The sequence below is a fragment of the Aquarana catesbeiana genome, linkage group LG01, assembly GCF_042186555.1.
Source record: "Aquarana catesbeiana isolate 2022-GZ linkage group LG01, ASM4218655v1, whole genome shotgun sequence".
In the NCBI taxonomy this organism is placed as follows: domain Eukaryota; kingdom Metazoa; phylum Chordata; class Amphibia; order Anura; family Ranidae; genus Aquarana; species Aquarana catesbeiana.
In genome coordinates, this window is record NC_133324.1 from 400,630,329 (window position 1) to 400,652,446 (window position 22,118).

Here is a 22,118-nt window from a genome sequence, read left to right on the forward strand (position 1 = left end):
AAAAACCTCTCCCATGAGCCCAGACTCCCTTACTCCAAGCTTCACGACCCTGATATTGCTCTCATTCACGCATAGGGAATCTCTACTGTACTGGCTCGAATCTCTGGCTTTTGCCCTGAAAAAAACTTTTTCCAACGTATAACCTCATTCAGAAAATCTGCAAAAAAGTCAAACAGTTGCAACAGGTTACAAGGTTTACCAAATATTGCCCCATATGGCATAATGCCTCCTATCGCAGATAGCAAGGATAACTTGCCACACATTTGTGGCAGTATTGAATTGTAAGTCTTGTGAACTTGCTGCACATCTTCCCAAGCAAGTTGTAGACCTGCAAAGCACTTGAAGCACAAGTTCTAGTTGACACTTTTCCAATTTGTAGTAAATTTGCTTGGCAAGTCACTGCAAAGTTGCAGTGGTAAGTCTACATCACGAGCCCCGCAAGTCTTTAGCCAGAGTTATGCAAGTCTCCATTTTTGGCAAGAAAAAAGAAGCAAGCAGCGCAAATCTATAATCCCACAATCTGGTGATAGTGAACTCACTGCTATTAACCTAATCCGTTTCTGTACACGTGTGAAATACATTCAACCCAACAATCACATATAATGATAAACCCTGTGTCAGTGCATAAAATATTTAATCTATCATACAAAAATTTGTTTCTATGAAACAAAAAATTAAAGTGCAAATGCTGTTAAAAAAGTGCAAAAGAAAACATGGTGTGCTGACACAGTGAACGAAAAGTGCTTAGTGCAAGAAAATATTATTCATTAGTAAAGGGCATGCATCAAAAATTCATGTGTGTTCAAATTATTTGCAGTCTATTTTGCAATCCCAGGAAAAATCCAAGATTATTATTATCACTTTCTTGGATTTTTCCTGGGATTGCAAAATGGACTTCAAATATTTTGAACACATATGAATTTTTGATGCATGCACTTTACTAACTGCTTGCTGATCAGCCGCCGCAGTTGTACTGCGGCAACATGGCTCAGCTATGCAAATCGCCGTCATGTTACGTCGCTTCTATTTGTGGCCACTAGGGGTGTGCATGCACCCGCTGCTTGCCCCCGGAGCCGATGCGAGTACCTGGTGGTTGCGATGACTGCCAGGCTTTCGCATCGCTCGTGACATGGCGAGAACCGGGATCTCTGTGTGTACACACAGAGATCCCGGTTTTCTGAGGGGAGAAGTTACGGATCGTGTGTTCACACAAAGTATGAACACCGATCTATCTCTTCCGCTAGCTAGTGCTATCCCCCCCTCAGTTAGAACACACACTAGGGAACACAGTTAACCCCTTGATCGCCCCCTAGTGTTAACCCCTTCACTGTCAGTGACATTTTTACAGTAATCAATGCATTTTTATAGCACTGATCGCTGTATAAATGCCAAAATGTGTCAAAATTGTCCGATGTGTCCGCCACAATGTCGTAGTCATGATTAAAAAAAAAAAAACACAGATCACCGCCATTACTAGTAAAAAAAAAATGCTATAAATCTATCTCTATTTTGTAGACGCTATAACTTTTGCGCAAACCAATCAATATACACTGATTGCGATTTTTATTACCAGAAGAATACAGAAGAATACATATCGGCCTAAATTTATAAAAAAAATGGGGATATTTATTATAACAGAAAGTACAAAATAGTGTTTTTTTTTCAAAATTGTCGCTCTTTTTTTGTTTATAGCGCAAAAAAAAAAAACTGCAGAGGCGATCAAATACCACCAAAAGAAAGCTCTAGACGTCAATTTTGTTTGGGTACAGTGTCACACGACCGTCAGTTAAAGGGAAACAGTGCCGAATCGCAAAAAATGCTCTGGTCATTCAGCAGCCAAATCTTCCAGGGCTGAAGTGGTTAATGAATAATATTTTCTTGCACTAAGCACTTTTTGTTCACTGTGTCAGCACTCAATTTTTTCTTTTGCACTTCTTTTTAGCAGCATTTGCACTTGGTTAGTTTCGTAGAAACAAATCATTTTTGTATGATATATAAATTATTTTATGCAATGACACAGAGTTTATTATTATACATGATTGTTGGATTGAATGCATTTCACAGTAACAGTAAGGGATTAGGTTAGTAGCCGTGGGTTCACTATCACCAGATCGTAGGATTATAGATTTGCGCTGCTCTTTCTTTTCTCTTGTCAATTAACTGGTGATCATAGGCATGCACAATGGGGTGTGCCAGGGCACACCCTATTTACCCCAAGCGCATTAGCATTGTCACTCTATGTGCAGGCAGCGAGATGGGAAATATCTCCCTCTGACCAGTTCTGCCATTCATGAAGTGCTACCATACTTCTCTTTCACTGTATGGGCTCTACCATAAGAGTGTGTGTGTGTTTGTATATGAAATATATTGCCCACAGGCACGCGTATGTGTGTTTGATCTTTGGGGTGCGCACCCTAACGCAATAGGCTACACACACCTATGCTGGTGATTCACTGGTACTTAGATGGCAGCAATCGTATTTAATTCCTCAATCTTTCATTAATATCTTTGGCACTAGTTTTTCTTGTTGTTTGTCCAAGTGTCCATTTTCAATTGGGTCTATTCACTAATAAGTGAAGAGAGGTTATTTGTCAGAAAAATTGCAAAATCTAAGCCAAAGTGGCTGAAGTAGAAAAAAAATAAAACAACTCTCATTGAAATATTTTTAGTTCGGGGGGCAGGAGGCGGAGCCTAGCAGAGCAGACATGCATTGTTAGAGCTCCACACCGCTGAGGAGAGAAGAGAAGGACAAAGCGGAGCCTGCAGGCTCAAAAGGTATCCATTTGAACCTTTTTACCCCAGGGAACAAACTGTGAAAGTTTGGGCAGGAAATATGGTACTGGGAGGAAGCCGTGGCAGAAATAAAAATCACCTCACAAAGAGCTCACAGGCACTCACTGCAGCTGAAGCAGCTCCAGTCACCTCACAATATACAGCACCAGGGTGATCTCACAGACAGAAAATGTCACAGCAAGACTCTCCATTTGAGTCAGATACAGAACAAATCCTCTCACAAACTTCTCCACAAGCCTCCTCAGCATCCCCAGTAATATTATTACAATTTGAAAAGATGCTTCATAAGGCTTTAAAACAAACCTCAGACCAAATAACAAAAAGCCTAACCAAAGAAATAAGAGAGCTGGGAAACCGTACCGCAGCCTTAGAAATAAAAATGGATGAAATTGAAATTACAACCCAAGAAAATATAACAGAATTGGAACAATTTAAAAAAGAGAATTTAATACTTCAAACTAAGCTCGAAGATTACGAAAATAGAGCCAGACGTTCAAACTTGCGCATAAGGGGAATACCTGAAACTGTGACAGACCTGCAATCTACTATTACTGCTCTATTACAAGAACTAAAGCCAGATATCCCTATTGAACGTTTAGAACTGGACAGAGTACACAGAGCCCTCACAGCCAAAAAGAAAGATGGACCCCCACGTGATATAATCACAAAATTTCATTATTACAGAACGAAAGAACAAATACTAATTGCTGCAAGAGAAAAAAAGGAACTTAATTTTCAAGGACACAATTATCAAATTTTTGCTGACCTATCCCAACTTACTATTACTAAAAGACGATCCATGAAACCCCAACTAATGGAACTGCAAAGCCACAACATTATGTATCAATGGGGCTTCCCCTTTTCAGTCAGATTTAACTACCAAGGTACAATTTACAGAAGCAGATCAGCAGATGAACTACAACAAACCCTTTTAAAATTAAATCTGACAGAACCCACAAGCAGCAACACTCCCACACGCAGAAGAATGGCATCATCTTCACCTTCAGGCAGCACCCAGAAAATATCAGAACAAAATGGGAATCATCATTCTCACAAAAGAGGCCGTTATGCCACATCATCCATGGACCAAGAAGATTCAATGGACTGACATCCTAATTCCTGATATCTCTTCATTTATTATACTAAGAGATGGTTCTCTATAAAAAACCTGTATTTATAACTGAATGTAACTGCATTCTGATAGTCACACACTGTGTGGGATCATGTTACATTCCAGTTATATTTCTTATTACCGTATTTATCGGCATATAACACGCACTTTTTTCCCCTTAAAATCAGGGGAAAGTCGCAGGTGCGTGTTATACGCCGATCCCCTGCGATCCCGAGCTGTCACAATTTTAAAATCGCCGACCGCGATTTGAAAATGGCGCCGCCAGCGCCGAAATACACCGAGCCAGTCCTCGGCTCTTTCCGGCGGCTCTCGTTTACTTTCGGCTCCACTCGTAGTCCCGAGCGGAGCTATCCGAACCTACTCGGCTAGGTTCGAAATAGCTCCACTCGGGACTACGAGTGGAGCCGAAAGTGAACGAGAGCCGCCAGAAAGAGCCGAGGACCGGCTCGGTGTATTTCGGTGCCGGCTGCGCCATTTTCAAATCGCGGTCGGCGATTTTAAAGCTCAGGACAAGGGATCGAAGGCTGCACTGGGAAAGGCTGCACTGGGAAAGGCTGCACTGGGAAAGGCTGCACTGGGAAAGGCTGGGAAAGGCTGCACTGGGGAAGGCTACACTGGGGAAGGCTGCACTGACATGGCTGCACTGTCATGGCTGTACTGACAAGGCTGCACTAACAAGGCTGCACTGAGAAGGCTGCACTGACATGGCTGCACTAACAAGGCTGCACTGGGGAAGGCTGCACTGACATGGCTGCACTGCGAAGGCTGCAATGATGGGCATTTAAATGTAAGTTTTTTTTCCTTCAACTTCCCTCCAAAAAGTTTTTTTTTCCTTAAAATTCCCTCCTAAATTGGGGTGCGTGTTATACGCCGGTGCGTGTTATACGCCGATAAATACGGTACTTCTGATTCATATAGCCTTAGAATATATAAGTGAAATAAGGAAATTCTTGTTCAGTTATATATTATCAGGTAATAACAATAGATGTATTACTTTTTAGGACAAATATGTTCAATAATCCAGAAGTAATGGAAGCTTTTTCTTTCTTTTCTTAAAACAAATATATTATTACCTAACTAGTTCCTAGAATTATGTTTTTGTTTATTCTAATCTGAAGCAATACAACCTCAATTTTATGAGTTAACATATCTAAACAGTTACATATGAATAAAATATGTAATTGTTTACTCTAAAAGGGTTAAAATCCCAAAATAATTCAAACTATCTTCATCAATACCAAAGTTATTAACAGTACCTTTCTAACTGAATTATTTAGCCCAGGGCAAGACTAACCATATACAACCACCCTGGAATAAATAATTTCAACAAAAACTATATTCTGCACTCCAATTGATGAAACATCATTTTGATGTCTTTTGACATAGCACTTCTCTCCTGTAAGCGGAAGATCCGTGTACCCCCATTAGCCCTCCTCATTCTCCCAACCATATTATGTGGGAGTGTGACGAAGGCACTTATTCCCCTGAGAGAGAGATTTATTCTCTTTCACGGGTAAATTGTGATTACTTGCAAAAAATAATTTATACAATGTATCATCTAATCTCATATGTTTTTTGTTTACTCTTTACTCCAGAATTCACTGGTTTCTTTTCTATCTATTCATCTCTTCAGTCCACACAGGTTGATCTGCGCAGTCAGCTCTGCATAACAAAAAGTAAGTCAAAACTATTTGATCTGTTGCCATGGCACCACTGAATATACTTTCCCTGAATGTTCAGGGAATAAATGTCCCTCAAAAAAGGACCAAAGCCTTCCGTACTCTCCATAACAAGAAGGCTCACATAGTATGCCTCCAAGAAACACACTTCACCAAAGATTCTACTCCAAAATATATTTCTCCTTTTTATCAACAAATTTACACGGCTTCTGCCTGTACCAAGCAAAGGGGAACTCTAATTGCATTTCACCGATCCACACCATTCACCTTATCATCAGAAATTAAAGACCCAGAAGGTAGATACCTGATAATCATGGGTTATATAATGGATACAGCAATCACGGTGATTTCCTACTACACTCCTAACAAACAACCTACACCATTCCTCTCACATATATTACAAGTGATTAATACACACAAAATAGGAACAGTGATAATGTGTGGGGATTCAAACCAGGTCCTCCTCCCATTTCTAGATAAATCACCTTTTACACCATCCAAAATAACCTCTAGATTACCTTTTTCTCAACTTCTTTCCAAATACAATCTGGTAGATTCGTGGAGAGAAAGTAACCCAATGGAAAAGAAATTCACTTATTTCTCGCACCCCCATCAAACCTTCACCAGAATAGATCATATTTTTCTAACAATAGGAATGATACCAGAAATTATTGCATCAGATATAATTCCGATTCCGTGGTCTGACCATAATGCAGTATACACTACTATAGCCTCAGCCATACCATAAGCGCATGACCCAACGTGGTACTTACCGGACATAATGCTCAAACACCCACTACATCAGATGGCCATTGAACAAGCTTTAAAGGAATACATATCAATTAATAATACAACAGACATCTCCCCAATAACACTGTGGGAAGCTCATAAGCCTGTCTTGCGTGGTACAATACAAAGACAAATGGCACTATTTAAACGGGAACGCAAAAATCTAGCAAAAAAACTAGAACTCAATTTTAATGCAGCCTACATATCATTTCAAGATAATCCATCTCAGAGTACAAAATCTCATCTGGAAAAATCTAGATTGGAATACGATCTATTTCTCACTGAGTCAGTTGATAAATCCCTCAAACGCTCCAAACACAATTTCTACATGAATACAAACAAACCAGGTACATATTTGGCTCGGGCATTAAATTCAACTAACAAATCTTTCAAACCAATACGTTTGAAATCATCAAAAAATGTTTACACTTGTAATCCAGTTAAAATAGTCCATAAATTTCACTCACATCTCGCAACTTTATACAAGACAAACAATGAATTTAATCCTACAGAGGCTGAATCCTTCTTCTCAAAAATAACCTTACCTGAGTTATCTCAGAATCAAAAAAGCAGTTTGGATGAGCCTATAACTATAGATGAAGTTGCTAACGCCATAAAAGACCTAAAACTTAACAAAAGACCAGGCCCAGATGGCTACTCGGCTTTATACTATAAAACATTCTCAGAAATACTCTCTCCCATTCTCACTGAAACTTTTAACAAACTTCTAGATGGACATTCTTTTCGGCAAGAAACACTAATGGCAATTGTTTGTATGATCCCAAAACCCCTTTCTGATGATACTTCCTGTGTGAATTATCGGCCTATCTCTCTGTTAAACCTCGATATTAAATTATTAGCAAAAATAATAGCAAAACGCCTCAATAGCATTATAGGAAAATTAATACAGAGAGATCAAGTAGGCTTCATGCCAAATAGACAGGCAGGCGATAATATACGCAGGGCAGTGTTATTGGCACATATTGCTAAAAAACGGAAAATTTTCTATCTCTCGATGTTAAGAGGGCATTTGACACAGTATTCTGGCAATATATGCAATATTCATTACAAAAATGGGGTTTTGGACCCCACTTTTTAACATGGATCAAAGCATTATATAATAAACCCAAAGCCTATATAAAATATGCTGGATACAAATCTGAAGCCTTTAATATCGAAAGAGGTACCTGACAGGGTTGCCCATTATCTCCCTTATTATTTGCCCTTATACTCGAACCCATGGCCCAATACATCAGAACAAACCAAACTATAACTGGCATTGAAGTAGGAGGTATTACACACAAATTATGTATATTTGCAGACGATATATTACTTTTTCTATCATCACCACAGGTCTCTGGTCCTAACTTAATACCAGCTCTTGATGGATTTGCAGCCCTATCTGGCCTTATGATTAATCCTAAGAAATGCCTGGTGCTTAATATTTCACTCACAAACATGGAATTGATCCCGGCTAGGGCTGCACTCCCATTCACATGGGCAGAAAAATCAATCCCATATCTTGGAATTCATTTAACAGCATCTCATTCTGACTTATTCTCAACCAATTATCCTCCTGTATTAAGACAGATCACAAATCTAATAAAACAATGGTCGCAACTTTCTTTATCCTGGATAGGGAAGATTAATGCAATCAGAATGACTATTCTACCCAAATTGCTTTATCTATTCAGAGTCCTCCCTATTCCAATTCCTTCCTATTTTTTGAGAATAGTACAAAAAAGAGCAACTTCGTTTATATGGGGCTCTTCTAAACCACGTATACCTATACACACACTACATCTTCCCAAAAATAAAGGAGGCCTGGGATACCCTAATTTTACTAACTACTACAGAGCAGCACATTTGGCCAGTCTGTCCAAATACCATGCAAAACAGGAAATCCCATTATGGGTATTTATAGAGGCTTCAGAAAATGACCCTCTATTAATATCAAATTTATTATGGCTTGATCCTAAAGACCGCTTTAAAATTCATAATCCCATAACTAAACACTTCTTATCTCTCTGGGATAAACTAAAAACCAAATATCAGTTACAATCTCCACACAATCCTCTCCCTTCTTTTATCAGAAATCCGGCCTTTTATCCGGCATGGATCTACCCAAATTCTTTTAAAGCTTGGACAACATCAGGCATTCAGACACTAAATGACTTCATAGCATCTAAATCATTCCTTTCATTCCCATCGCTTAGAGAAAAATATGATCTACCAAACTCTGAGATATTTAGATATCTCCAAATCAAAAATTTCTATACACCATTCCTAAAGGGGGATACACCATTATCCCAATTATCCATTTTTGAATCAATCTGTACAAAAGATCCATTTGCTAAAGGTACAATTTCATCACTTTATAATCAATTATATGGAGTAGCAAATCTTAATAGACCCTCTTACGTTCAGAGGTGGGAGGAGGACCTGGGACGAACTTTAGAAGACACGGACTGGTCTAACATATGGCTCACATCTAAGTCATCTTCACCCAACATCTTAGCACTGGAGACAAATTATAAAGTCCTAACTCGCTGGTACCTTGTACCCGCTAGAGTGGCAAAATATTCACCTAATACCTCAGCTCTTTGTTTTCGAGGATGCCCAGAAATAGGCACATATTTACACATATGGTGGACGTGCCCAGTAATCCAAACCTTCTGGAAGGAAGTCTTTGTGATTGCATCTAAAATATTTAAAAAAATAATACAACCAGATCCATATTTAACTTTACTTAATCTAAAACCAGAATGGTTAACACTCTCTCAATTCAAACTTATGATCCAACTAATAACGGCTGCAAAACAAACAGTGACCAAGGCATGGAAATCTCCTACATTGGTACTAGCAGAAACAATTCACAGAATGAATAATACAATGTCCCATGCTAAGATGGTAGCCATCGATCAAAATCAAATTCCAAAATTTGAAAAACTTTGGCATCCTTGGATAAAACAACAGTTCCTGTCAAACTTCAATGACTCTGTCCTGTTGCCATGGTAACAGATTAAATGACTTACAGAGACACCGATTCTAAGGCTTCAAAGAGAACTAAAAAGAATAATAAACTGACGAGCGGGACAACCTTGTGGACCATACCTCTACCTTTCAACCCTTTTTCTTCTTTCTCTTTCCTTTTCTCCACCTTACGATTAAAGCTCATTATCAGAATTTATTTGACCTATATACACTCTACTTGTAAACAATATGTATAGTAGGTATAAATCATTTAAATACCTACAAAAGTAACTAAGGAAATGATATATATCTTTAATCTAGGTTTACGTGAACCCAATGTTTAATATTTGAAATTTCATGATATTTACCTATATAAACCCTACTGTAAAACAATGAGCTTACTTTATAGATCCTTGTAAACTTACTTTATGTATCTTTATAACATTGTATACTCAATAAACTTCTTTTGACAAGGAAATATTTTTAGTTCAGCTTTTTTGGCCTATATTTTACCATTTCCCTAAAAAAATTACCTCAGTTCACTGAATAGTGCATTAAGACAAAACTGATCTTCATAAAAACATTTATTAAAATATTTGCATAAAATCAATACATAACACTGGATTACATCTTAGTTATATATATTTTTTTTTATTAGGGTGAACATTTAACAAAACATAAAAAAAGAACATTTATAATATAAAAAAGAACATTCTCAAAAACAATAAAAATTATACAAAAAACAAAACACACAAAACAAAAAATAATATGCGATAATATGCAATACTATGTGAAACAGTGATAAAGTACACTAATTCAAGAAGCTAAACAGCAAAAAGACAACTATGCATAAATGACAAACCCTAATAAAATTTAAAAAAAATACAATAATATGCGATAATATGTGAAACAGTGATAAAAGTGCTTGAATCAAAAGCTGGTATTCATCTGATTTTACATAAAAAACAATAAAATAAGTCCCAAATAATAAAGTGCATGTGCATCAAAACGTGATAACATGTGAAGATCACATGCTCAAAAAACAGTTCTTGAAAGTTGTGAACACAATTGTTCCCATCATCCAGGTATCCACCTGGTGTGTGCCCTAGCAGCTCACCTTAAACAAAGACCACAACAGGTCTAGTGGCGCTTTGGTATACAAATCCTTAATGGCAGTTCACGTTCCACTCTCCTCTCCTCGCCTGCATCGAAATCCCCAGCTGGTCTGACAAGGTTTTAATATATGGATCCTTTATGGAAAATCACATTCCATTCTATTCCACTCCACTCCACTCCACTCCCCTCTCCTCTCCTCTCCTCTCCTCTCCTAAAAGCGCCACTAGACCTGTTGTTATCTATGTTTAAGGTGAGCTGCTAGCATATAAACAAGGAAAAATAAAACAATCCAAATTGTGCTCCACCAATGGGATATTAATGTTAGTCACTCCTTGATTTCCACCTCTCTGAACTCCATATCAGATCTCATGGATACCATTCACCTCTCTGCACACCATGCCCCAACACCAATTATAGAAAAACCTACACACAGCAGGGAGTAATGATGAAAATTCAGCCACAGTGACCACTGTGGTGGGATGACTATTACACAACATAACTGAACCAGAACTTGCAGCAGACTTGCAGAATGTTTGCAAAGAAAGTTGATCTGGAGTCACACAATTGCAGACTTGCTGCAATTGTGCAACAAACTTTTGAAACTTGGCAAGTCTAGCAAGAGCTTAGCAAGTCATTTTCAAACTTGCAGCACAATTATTTGCTATCTGGGATGTAGAACTAGTGAAATTACAGCATGGTAGCTGCAGGAGGGCATTTGGGGTAACACACCTCTGTAACATTTTTAGGGATGGTGCTTTGTTACCCTTTTCAGAGTTACAGGCTGCCTTTTCTTTACCCAAATATATGTATTATTTTTATGTATAACTTCGACATGCTATAAGGGCTCAGGGGGATGCCTCTGAGTGGCACATGTCCCCAAAACCGTTATTTTACAGCTTAAGGACCGCCCCACGCATATTTACCGTGGCAGGGCGGCCCTTGAGTGCAAAAATCACGTACCTGTACGTGATTCCTTCTCCGGGGGGTCTAGTGTGTGCACTGCCAGAGACCCGCTCCCGCTGTGATTGGACACAGTGGGAGCCAATCAGCGGGTCCAGCAGACGCGACGTCCGGGAATCATTCGTAGAGAGGCAGATCACCATTCTGCTAGTAAGAAAGACAGAGATCTTGTGTTTCTGCTAAGCAGGAACATAGTTCTGATCTTTGTCTTTCTTCAGTTAAGCACATCCCCCCCACAGTTAGAAAACACTCATAGGGAACACAGTTAACCCTTTGATCGCCCCTCATGTTAACCCCTTCCCTGGCAATGTCATTTATACAGTGACAGTGAATTTTTTTAAGCATCGATCACTGTTTTAGCGTCACTGGTCCCCAAAAAATGAAAAATCATTGATCGCCGCTATTACTAGTAAAAATAATTTAAAAAAATAAGAAGTCCATAAATCTATCCCATAGTTTGTAGACGCTATAAATTTTTTGCAAACCAATCAATATACGCGTATTGGAATATTTTTTTTTACCAAAAACACGTAGCAGAATACATATTGGCCTAAATTGATGAAGAAATTAGATTTTTTTACATTTTTTTTATTTGATGTGTTCTCAAGCAGAAAGTAAAAAAATATAGTTTTTCTTTTTTCAAAATTGTCGTTTTTTTTTTAATTTTGTTTATAGAGTAAAAAATAAAAAACGCAGAGGTACCAAAATAAAGCTCTATTTGTAGGAAAAAAAGGACATCACTTTTATTTGGGTACAGCGTCTCACGACCGCGCAATTTTCATTTAAACAATGCAGTGCAGTAGCGCAAAAAATGGCCTGGTCAGGAAGGGGGTAAAACCTTCCGGAGCTGAAGTGGTTAATATGGTACACGCCAATGAAACATCTCAAGGTTTCATATTGAAATGTTATTCTATACTATTGACAGAATTTCTTAAGTTCTATGAAAGTAACGGTGCAGTGGGAAAAATATTTAGGTCCTCTGATGGGGAAGCAATGGAAGAGTGTTCCAGTCTGTTGGGTAACAAGCTACCTTAAAGTTTCCCACAAATTGTCTCAATTATTTATTCTACTATGAACTCACTATACTCAATTGCGGCTTTACACAATGGGTATATAGGCTGATCCTCTTTGCAATAAATGTAGGAGAGACCATGCACATCTGATTTACCTATTGCGGCTCTGTTCCAAGCTGCACCTTCACTGGGAAGGAGTTGTGGAAACTCTTAATAGGGTGTTTCAAGCCAATGTGCCACTTGACCCCAAAATGTTGTCTTTTGGGTATTTTGGCAATAGAGGTAATAGCCAGGGCTCTTTTCCAGGCTTGTAAATTAATCCTGCATCACTGAAAATCTGCTGATCCCCCCCTCTCAAAAAGAATTAATCAGCAAACTTTTCGCCTTGAATACTAAATTTACCAGCAAAGGGGATGTCCAGGTAAATTTTAGAAATTGTAGGCCGCTTGGCTTGACATACCAGTGCCATGGAACTCCTGTGCATGAGGCTACTGCAATGCCCTGGGGGCTAATATATAGTGCCTTGAAAAAGTATTCACACCCCTTGAAATTTTCCACATTTTGTCATGTTACAACCAAAAATATAAATGTATTTTATTGGGATTTTATGTGATAGATCAACACAAAGTGACACATAATTGTGAAGTGGAAGGAAAATGATTAATGGTTTTCAATTTTTTTTTACAAATAAATATGTGAAAAGGTTGGTGTGCATTTGTATTCGGCTCCCCTGAGTCAATACTTTGTGGAACCACCTTTCACTGCAATTACAGCTGCAAGTCTTTTTGGGTATGTCTCTACCAGCTTTGCACATCTAGAGAGTGACATTTTTGCCCATTCTTCATTTGTATTTAGCTTTGGACTTTGACCGGGCCATTCTAACACATGAACATGCTTTGATTTAAACCATTCCATTTTAGCTCTGGCTGCATGTTTAGGGTCGTCCTGCTGGAAGATGAACCTCCGCTCCAGTCTCAAGTCTTTTGCAGACTCTAACAGGCTTTCTTTTAAGATTGCCCTGTATTTGTCTCCATCCATCTTCCCATCAACTCTGACCAGCTTCCCTGTTCCTGCTGAAGAAAACCATCTTCATAACATGATGCTGCCACCGGAAAAATGGATTCACTATATATGGTCGACTCATCTGTGACGTTATCTTTGCAGCAATGAAGTGCTTCTCAGATACTACCTAGAGGTTCCATTCATGCCTTTACTGACTATCCATTTAAAAATATTTTGAATACCGTGGGAGAGCTAAGCTGACTTGGTTTGACCCTACATAACAGTGTCAGAGAAATTGTATATAAGCTCCCAAAGAAGCGCTTCCCCATGAAACATGTCGAGCCTCCTGTAATTCATACTTTGTACTAGCCGTTATGACAATAGTAGGGGTTAGCTGTCTTGGAGACATACAGTTGTGCTCATAAGTTTACATACCCTGACAGGATTTATGATTTCTTTTCCATTTTTCAGAGAATATGAATGATAACACAAAAACTTGTCTTTCACTCATGTTTAGTGTTTGGCTGAAGCCATTTATTATCAATCAACTGTGTTTACTCTTTTTAAATTGTAATGGCAACAGAAACTACCCAAATGACCCTGATCAAAAGTTTACATACCCCAGTAATTATACCGTGTCTTGCCCCGTTTAACATCAATGACAGCTTGAAGTCTTTTGTGGTATTTGTGGATGAGGCTCTTTATGTTCTCAGATGGTAAAGCTGTCCATTCCTCTTGGCAAAATGCCTCCAGTTCCTGTAAATTCTTGGACTGTCTTGCATGAACTGCACGTTTTGAGATCTCTCCAGAGTGGCTCAATGATATTGAGGTCAGGAGATTTTGATGGCCACTCCAGAACCTTCACTTTATTCTGCTGTAGCCAATGATAGGTCAACTTGGCCTTGTGTTTTGGATCATTTTCATGTTGGAATGTCCAAGTACTTCCCATGTGCAGCTTCCTGGCTAGTGAATGCAAATGTTCCTCCAGTATTTTTTGATAACATACTTCATTCATCTTGCCAACCATTTTGACCAAATTTCCTGTGCCTTTGTAGCTTAAACATCCTCAAAACATCAGCGTACCACCTCCGTACCTTTCATCATAGGCCTTGTTGACTCCTCTCCAAATGTAGCGTTTATGGTTGTGACCTAAAAGCTCAATTTTGGTCTCATCACTCCAAATGACTTTGTGCCAAAAGGTTTGAGGCTTGTCTCTGTGCTGTTTGGCGTATTGTAAGCCGGATACTTCGCAGCATTTGCATAGTAATTGCTTTCTTCTGGAGACTCGACCATGTAGCCCATCTTTCTTCAGGCGCCTCCTTATTGTGCATCTTGAAACAGCCACACCACATGTTTTCAGAGAAAACTTCACCTGAAGTTATTTGTGGGTTTTTCTTTGCATCCTGAACAATTTTCCTGGCAGTTGTGGCTGAGATTTTAGTTGGTCTACCTGACCATGGTTTGATTTCAACAGAACCCCTAATTTTCCACTTCTTGATTAGAGTTTAAACACTGCTGATTGGCATTCTCAATTCCTTGGATATATTTTTAGAACCCTTTCCTGTTTTATACAGTTCAACTACCTTTTCCCGCAGATCCTTTGATAATTCTTTTGCTTTCCCCATGTCTCAGAATCCAGAAACGTCCAGTGCAGCACTGGATGAAAGATGCAAGGGTCTGTCAGGAGTCCAGAAACACATTGACCTTTTATACACACATTAATTACAAGCAAACAGATCACAGGTGAGGATGGTTACCTTTAATAGCCATTCAAACCCCTTTGTGTCAACTTGTGTGCATGTTATCAGGCCTAAATACCCAGGGTATGTAAACTTTTGATCAGGGTAATTTGGGTAGTTTCTGTTGCCATTATGATTTAAAAAGAGTAAACACAGTTGACTGATAATAAATGGCTTCAGCCAAACACTAACCACGAGTGAAAGAAATGTTTTTGTGTTATCATTCATATTCTCTGAAAAATGGCCAAGAAATCATAAATTCTGCCAGGGTATGTAAACTTATGAGCACAACTGTATATTTGACTACTGTGTGTTTTCTCAATTATTGTCTTGTAAATTCTGTTTTTATATTTATGTGGTGTGTTTAATAAAATGAATTACTTTCTGTCAGTAGTGCCTATAAAGTCCATTTTTCCAGTTATATTTTTCCTCAATTTCTCAATATGTTAGGACGTGGTACCTTGTTATTTTTGTACACCTGCAGTGCCATCCTGCGTTGGTGTGCTTAGCTATTTTCTTATGATGCTGCCACCACCATGTTTCAGGGTGGGGATGGTGTGTTCAGGGTGATGTGCAGTGTTAGTTTTCTACCACACATAGCACTTTGCTTTTAGGCCAAAAAGTAAAATTTTGGTCTCATCTGACCAGAGCACCTTCTTCCATATGTTTGCTGTGTTCCCCACATGGCTTCACGCAAACTGCAAACAGGATTTCTTATGGCTTTCTTTCAACAATGGCTTTCTTCTCACCACTCTTCTATAAAGGCCAGATTTGTTTAGTGCATGACTAATAGTTGTCCTGTGGACAGATTCTCCAGCCTGAGCTGTGAATCTCTGCAGCTCTTCCAGAGTTACCATGAGCCTCTTGGCTGCTTCTCTGAATAATGCTCTCCCTTGCCTGGCCTGTCAGTTTAGGTGGACAGCCATGTCTTGGTTTGCAGTTGTGCCATACTTTTAACATTTTCAGATGATGGATTGAACAGTGCTTTGTGAGATGTTCAAAGCTTGGAATATTTTTTTATAACCTAACCCTGCTTTAAACTTCTCCAGAACTTTATCCCTGACCTGTATGGTGTGTTACTTGGCCTTTATGATGCTGTTTGTTCACTAAGGTTATCTAAGAAACCTCTGAGGGCTTCACAGAACAGCTGTATTTATACTGAAGTTAGATTACACACAGGTGGACTCTATTTCCTAATTAGGTGACTTCTGAAGGCAATTGGTTTCACTAGATTTTAGCTAGGGGTATCAGAGTAAAGGGGGCTGAATACAAATGCACACCACACTTTTCAGATATTTATTTGTAAAATATGTTGAAAACCATTTATCATTTTCCTTCCACTTTACAATTATGTGCCACTTTGTGTTAGTCTAGCACATAAAATCCCAATATAATACATTTACATTTTTGGTTGTAACATGACAAAATGTGGAAAAAATCAAGGGGTATGAATACTTTTACAAGGCACTGTAAATGTGGAGCAGTGGAGACTTCTACTATAGCAATGGCATTTTTATTTGTCAAAAAAACCATTGTAAACTTTACATATAGGACCTCGTATTCATGACTGCACAGCTTTGTCTACTCTGGATAGATGAGTTATGTTCAATAAAGAATCTTCTTGATTAAAAAATAGAAATATATTCATAAAAATGCCAGCAAGTTATTAATGTAGAAGATGTTTTTTCAACACAGATAGAGTATCAAGACAGAGTGTCAGGCACAAGATTTCGAAGTCACTTTTGAGCACTTAGGTTTTGTGTTTGAGAAGCAATTACCTTGAAAGATATCCTAGGGATCAGCAATCAAACAATGAGTGGGTTTCTTTTATCAACTGTTGTGGAAGAAAATTATTTGCCTTATTAATTAAGTGTAGAAAATGAAAACAGATTCACATTGAAGCTAAGATTAAAAATATTCGGAAAATATTGTCTCTGTTTAAAGATTTTGAGGAGTTTCTTCCCTCCAAAATAGAAATAAATACAAATGAATAAGCTTGAAACAGAGATAAAAGTAGCCAACCAGAAAAAATATAAAAGGATTTGAGAGATTTTAAAGAAAATAGGATTTATAAATGGCAAACTCAGTAAAAGACCGCCAAGGATAATAATAAACATGGGGATTCCAATACCAAAGCAGAGCATAAAAAGGAGAAAGGACGTGTGAGTTTTAGAAAGAGAGAAGATTATAATAACAAGCCAAGAAGAGTTATAACTAAAATGTCAGAAATAGAGATTCTTCTCAATATTTGTGTTCTCCTTTTGGCATGAATTATACAGTAACCACAGATAACAGATTTTCCCCCTTGCATAAAAAAAGAGATAATGAGTATCATAATTATCATAAGAATCATGTGCAGAGACAATATCCCTCTTTCCTGAAGCCAGGATCAAAAATACCAGGATTGTAGAAGCAAAAACCATGAAACTGGCTCTCAAAAAAAAATGGAGTAAAGTGGGCAGGAGGGAAGGTGCAAAGAAAGAATCGCAGATCATCGCCATTACTAGTAAAAAAAAAAAATAATAATACAAATGCCATAAATCTATCCAATCAATATACACTTTTTTGGTGGGGATATTTATTATAGCAAAAAGTAAAAAATATAGTTTTGTTTCAAAATTGTCACTCTTTTTTTGTTTATAGTGCAAAAAATAAAAAAGTGATTAAATACCACCAAAAGAAAGCTCTATTTGTGGGAATAAAAGGACGTATATTTTATTTGGATAAAGCGTCTCAGGACCGCAAAATTGTTAGTTAAAACTAAGCAGTGCCGTATCGAAAAAAATGGCCTGGTCATTAAGAGGGCTAATGCTTCCGAGGCTGAAGTGGTTAATGTCTAAACCACTGGCAACAAAAGTAACAATGTACATATGGGCCCAATTAGCCATCTTCCCTCCCTGGTGCCATGTTACTCGTTAGTGTTACAAGGTCTCAAGTGTTAATGGGGAGCAGGTGTGTTAAATTTGGTGTTATCATTTTAACTCTCTCATACTGGTCACTGGAAGTTCAACATGGCACCTCATTGTGAAGAACTCTGAGGATCTGAAAAAAAGAATTGTTGCTCTACATAAAGATGGTCTAGGATATAAGAAGATTGCCAGGACCCTGAGCTGCAGTACATTGGCCAAGACAATACAGTGGTTTAACAGAACAGGCTCCACTCAGAACAGGCCTTGCCATGGTCAACCAAAGAAGTTGAGTGCACATGCTCAGCGTCTTATCCAGAGGTTGTCTTTGGGAAATAGACGTTTGAGTGCTGCCAGCATTGCTGCAGAGGTAGAAGGGGTGGGGGGTCAGCCTGTCAGTGCTTAGACCATACACCGCACACTGCATCAAATTGGACTGCAAGGCTGTCATCCCAGAAGGAAGCCTCTTCTAAAGATGATGCACAAGAAAGCCCACAAACAGTTTGCTGAAGACAAGCAGACTAAGGACATGGATTACTGGAACCATGTCCTGTGGTCTGATGAGACCAAGATATACTTATTTGCTTCAGATGGTGTCAAGTATCACAAACAAAGATAAGTGTGTCTGGCCTACAGTCAAGCATGGTGGTGGGGGTGTCATGGTCTGGGGCTGCATGAGTGCTGCTGGCACTAGGGAGCTACAGTTCACTGAGGGAACCATGAATGCCAACATGTACTGTGACATGCTGAAGCAGAGCATGATCCCCTCCCTTTGGAGACTGGGCCGGAGGGCAGTATTCCAACATGATAATGACCCCAAACACACCTCTGAGATGACCACTGCCTTTCTAAAGAAGCTCAGGGTAAAGGTGATGACTGGCCAAGCATGTTTCCAGACCTAAACCCTATTGAGCATCTGTGGGGCATCCTCAAACGGAAGGTGGAGGAGCGCAAGGTCTCTAACATCCACCAGCTCTGTGATATCATCATGGAGGAGGACTCCAGTGGCAACCTGTGAAGCTCTGGTGAACACCATGCCCAAGGGGGTTAAGGCAGTGCTGGAAAATAATGGTGGCCACACAAAATATTGACACTTTGGGCCCCATTTGGACATTTTCACTTAGGGGTGTACTCACTTTTTTTGCCAGCGGTTTAGACATTAATGGTTGTGTGTTGAGTTATTTTGAGGGGACAGCAAATTTACACTGTTATACAAGCTGTACACTCACTACTTTACATTGTAGCAAAATGGCATTTCTTTGGTGTTGTCACATGAAAAGATATAATAAAATATGTACAAAAATGTGAGGGGTTTACTGACTTTTGTGAGATACTGTGTATTTAATTTGAGTTCTGTAACATAAATGAGGATGAATTGAGGCTATTAGATCAGGGTTTGAAATTTGCATCTACTGTAATCATTTAAATGCTACTGGGATGTACACAAATATAAGGGCAAATTAAATATTAAGAAATATTATCTGAGAGGAAATGGGTCTGGACATACAATTAGTAATTTAAAAAAGAAGTGCAGTGCAGTTTGCCAATTACATAGTTACATAGTTGAGACAGGGAGGGAGGAGCCTGGTAATGGCTCTGTGCACAACGTGAGGATCCTGAGAATCCTCTCCCTGCAGCTGAGAAGAGTAATCAGCCTGATGAGAGGGTGTAGGTAGCTTCCCTCCCCACCCCCCCGTTCACCACTCTCTGAGCTGTCTTTCGGTGAAAGCCAGAGTCTGTATCTGCATCTGCCTGCGCCTCCCTCCCCCTACCGCTCCTCAGCCGGACGGGCTGGACGGCTCACTGGAGGACGGGGGGTCGGAGAATCTGAAAGCTCGGTGACCGGAGCGCTTTGGCAGTGGCGGTAGTGGAGTAAGCGGTGTGTTGCTGGTGGCTGTCTTAAGTCACCGTTTGTGCTGCCGGCTCGGGAGTGGAGTAGATCGGACAGCAGCGGAGAGCGGAGGAGCCTGCCGAAGCACACCGGGGAATACCAGAGGAGAGAGCCCGAAAGGCGGGGTGAGTGGAGTGAGTGGCAGCGGCAGCGATATCTGAAAGAGCTGAGACCCAAGTGGGGTCAGACAGGCTTGGAAAAGTATACTTCTATACCAGTTTCTCCGGAGATAAAGAACAGGAGCGGAGAGTGGAACACCACCATAACATCAGAGACAGCATTTGAGCCAGCGTTTGTGAGCGTCAGCGAGCAGCAGTGAGCATTCCCTGGGAAAAAAAATTTTTTTTTTCCTTCTTTCTCCAACTACAAGGAAGATAAGTACCGTTTTTTGATTTCCAATTGTCTTTCAATTGTCTTGATGTGAGCAGGCAATAAGGATGCTATAGAACAGAGGAAAAGGAAAGGAGTATATTGAAATAAAATGAAATAAAATGAAAAATGAAAGTAAATGAGCCGAGAAAGCAGAATTAAGTGTGCCAAGAAAAACAATAAGATCAGGGGGGGAACAGGGGAGAGGAGAAGGTGAAAGAGATAGAAGCCAACAGTAGAATTGCCTCCCAGCCCCCACCTGCTTCCTGTAGCAGTATCTCCCTTTTTTCTTTTTTTTCTTTTTCTGGCAAATGGTACAAACTATTGTATAAGAAAAAAATCCCTATGAGCAAAACTGTTGAGTACTTAATTTATACCGTTGTTTGCTTGAATCATACTGCTGAATATTTAAATTATACTGCTGAATACTTGAATTATATTGCATTATATTGCTAAAACACCTGAATTACTCTGCTGAGCACCTGAATTTTACTGCTAAACATCTGAATTATACTGATGGATGCTTGAATTAGTATTTAAGGTAGTGACACATTTTTGGAAAGCCGGGACTACTCTTATCTCAATAATTATCTCTATTTTTGGACTGTGGGGAGGAGGGTAGGAAAAAGGAGGAGAAGAGTAAAGTGGATCAAACTCTCTTGTTCACTGGAATGAGTAGGGACTTTTGAACATATACGCCTTCCGAATCCCAGGGGTTCTTTTTTTTTTTTTTTTCTCGGAGTGACCTTAGTGGGAGAACGGAGGGTGTGAGAACGGAGCACAAAGATATTTAGTCAAGACAAGCTAAATTAAGAGGGCTGGGAGATTCCACCACCATTAAGAGACTCCATTTAAGGAGTATACTGGAAAGCAGCCTTGAAGATTTTATAAATCTAGTTATAGAAATTGATATGAAGGGGAAAACAACAAGAAGCGCAGGAGCAGTACCGAAATCACCTACAACCAACTTAGGCCCAAGCCCCGGCCCTATGAACAGGTATATACAGCAAGGAATTGGAGAAGGAGAGAAGCAAGTGGGTTCAAAGGGCAGACAAATAGATACAAAAGAGAAGGACAACAAGGATAAAAAAGGCCAGTATAAAGTGTTAATAGAAACCAGCCACCTCTCAGAACCCAGAACGGAGCCAGAAATGGGAGAGGAAGATAGAGGAAAGGAGGAAGGACAACAAGGGCCACAGTTGCCAACAAAACAGGACATGGAAAAAATGTTTGCGGCACTAGAGAATTCCCTAAAAGCAGAGATGTCAACACTACATAAAGACATGGGATATATGCTAAACAAAGTGGAAGAAGTAGAGACCAAAGTAGACCTGCACCAAAAAATGATAAAAGAACTGGAAGGGGAAATAAAGAAATTAAAACGGAAACAACAGGAACAATCTTATAAAATAGAAGATCAAGAAAATAGAGATAAAAGGAAAAACCTGAGAATACGTGGTTTACCGGAAACAGAACAAGCAGAAAATCTAATAGAAAAAACTAACAATCTCTTCAACCAAATCTTAGGAAAGGATGTAACCAACATAATAGGAATAGAAAGCGAATTCCGAGTAAAAAAACCTCAATGGTTCTCAATGGAAACACCTAGAGATGTAATAGTACGCTTTGAAAAATGGGAAGAAAAAAAACAGATCTGGATAAACCTAAAGAGGAAAACACAAATAGAGTTTGCGGAAGCTAAATTACAAATATTACAAGATATGTCCCAAGAAACGTTGAAAAGACGACGGACACT